The following is a 2,873-nucleotide window of genomic DNA, read 5'->3' as shown; positions in this document are numbered from 1 at the left end:
TGTGATCATGGCCGTCTGAGGTGAAACAGCCCTAACGTTCTCTGAAGCGGTCTCCTAGTCTCCTTCCGGTTTCCCCAACGTACTGTAGGTAGCTGGGCATTTTTTGCAAGAGATACAGTAAATGAGGTTGCTGGAGGTACAGGATGTCGTCTGGGTGATCCAGAATTGACCTGAGGGGCTCTGAATGAGCGTGTTGTTAGATATGTATTTGCAGGTGATGCAGCGAGTTCTGTTGCAGGAGGTTGCTGGGGGTGATTGCTGAGTGTAGTCAAGGGAGCTGTGAGCCAGAAGTTTACAAAGATTGGGTAGTTCTGGTAGTCAGTGGTAGGATCCTGTTGGAGAGGACGGTAGGCAGAAGTATCGGATAATTGTCTGGAATCTTCCTTAATGTAAAGGTCTTTGTGCCACACCACAACAGCTCCTCCTTTGTCCTGTGGTTTGATGACAATATCATCCCTGTTGCGGAGAGATTGGAGCTCCTGAATTTCTCCTTGTGTGAGGTTAGACCTGTGTTTCCTGGGTGTGGAAAGGGTCTTGGGAACTTGAATGTTGCACTGGCTAATAAAGTAATCAACTGTTGGAAAACAACCAGAAGGGGGAGTCCAATAGCTCCGTTTAGGATTGATATTGTTAATCAGTTAATCATTGATATTGGCATCAGTAACCGGGTTGTTGTCCTCTACCAGTGAGGAGGAGTTGTCAGCAAAATGAGCTTTGAGCCGAATCCTGTGGTAAAAATGATTGAGATCGACTTGAGTTTGCGGGATGTTCAGCTTCTTGGGGACTGGAGCAAAACTGGGGCCTCTGCTGAGAAGAGATCACTCATCCTGTGAAAGGGAAAGGTCAGAGGGTATAGTAACCACAAGGTTAGGATTGGTTGAGGTAGTAGGGGTGTTGATGGTCTTTTTCTGTCGAAGATGATTGAGGTTTTTATCCTTCTCTGAAGTGAGGAACTGGTAGAGTTGGGAGTTGAGAGATCTGAGGAGGTTAGTTATAGTTATATATGCAGAACTATCACTGTTCTGCAATGGGGCAGGGAATTCTGAATGTGCTGGCCATATTTAACATCAACAACGACATAGCATGAACAGGATTTTTCTTTACCTACAAAACATGTTTGCACACACTCAGACCAGGAAAGCATTTATAAAATAAACAATTTTGCAGCAAAGACTTCTTAGACTTTCAGTCTGCAGCCCTTGGATTAGCAAATTAAATTATTTTTTTAACACCATCCAGAAGTATGATGTGCATGCATCTGAATTGGAGTGTCATAATTTGCAGTGGCCTGGACCTTTCTAATTCTCTGAAAGGCTCTGGTGTCATGACGTGTGAACAAAACAGATTGCTGTAAAGAAAAGTGCGTGAAAACTCTGTACTGTGCTCTCAATGATATTAGCTTTGCTTTAGCCCAGAGTATGTTTTGCTCAAGCTTTTTTCTCCACCTTATAAAATCTTAACCCTCTGTTCCATTACCTCATTCCCTCTCTCATTTCTGCCACAAGTGCCACAGTCTCAGAGTGGCATCATCATCATTAACAGCGTTCTACCATCCCTAACTCTGTACACAGCACTTAAAAAATATGCTCCACCCCTTACATTATCTAAAAAAAGCATGACAAGCAATTTGGAATGAAACAATAAAAAGATAAATTGAGTCCAACGTCATCCATCACTTTTTCCTGGGAAAATCCCAGGGGTTGTCCAGGCAATTTCTGCAACAACTGTTTTCTATTTAAAGCGACCAGCCTGAATGTGGCATACGTTGTGAAAACATTATCTTCCCATTATTATTAGCAGTAGTAGCAGCTGTAGTTAGTTATTTGTACACATTGTCTGGTTGTTAGATTGATGCATAATTTAAATGTTTTTGCCATGGAAAAGCTGACACAAAAAATCACGACAAAGTTTGAATAATTATGTTTTCCAGTGTGTGAGAGAAAGAGCAATGTTGATATCGTGTCTGTACAAACAGAAGCCTTAAATAAAAGATACCCATCGTCTGATACAGACGCAAAAAACAAAACAGACACTGCGAGTTCCTCCTGGTGAGGTGTGTTTTTTTTCGAAAAAGATATTTCAGAGTGAAGCCCTGTGTTGAATGTATATACTGAAGCGTGACTCCAGGACACAACACTTTGCTTAATGAGTTGCTGAAGATTTTACATAATTATACACACTGGCTATAAAGCTCTTTTTAATTAAAGAAATATAGAAAGCTCACACATATGCAGAATTTGGTCATATTCAAAAAACAATTTTCATATTCAACAATATATTATATATTTCAACAATGGTCATATTCCTTTGAAACAATGATATTCTGTATTTATTTATCTTAATATTCACAAACTAAGTAATTAATTATATTGTGTTAAAATTGACCATACACAGATTCGATCACATACTGTATCTATGGGGATGCATGTGTAAGTATTAATAACCTCTTTCTTAGCTCTATTCATTCAACTGGAAGCTCCATGACTAGTCAATTGTTTAACAGACAAAATTGTTTTTTTCTTGTTTGCAATTTCAGCAAAGTTCATCAGCATAAGTATTATCTTGTCAGTGATGCTTGCTCCTACAAGATCAGCTGCAGTATATGCCCCACTATATGTGGTAATTATAGTGTGTAAAAAACTTCAACATTCAATAGAATGAATTAGAACTGCATTAATGTGGGCAACAGAAGACAAAAAGAATGAAATATGGGTCACGGTCAGTGGAGGCAATATATTTTATGAATTTATGCAAACATTGGTTTGACAGATTTTTCTGTCGGAAAGAAAAATACCATCATGAATAGGCACTCTCTATAGAGGTGTATCCTTCAGAGTTTGGTATGTATTGCAAAACCCTCCCTCCTTCTCAGT

The sequence above is a fragment of the Atractosteus spatula genome, chromosome 3, assembly GCF_055471065.1.
Source record: "Atractosteus spatula isolate fAtrSpa1 chromosome 3, fAtrSpa1.hap1, whole genome shotgun sequence".
NCBI lineage: Eukaryota > Metazoa > Chordata > Actinopteri > Semionotiformes > Lepisosteidae > Atractosteus > Atractosteus spatula.
This window is presented reverse-complemented; position numbering follows the sequence as displayed.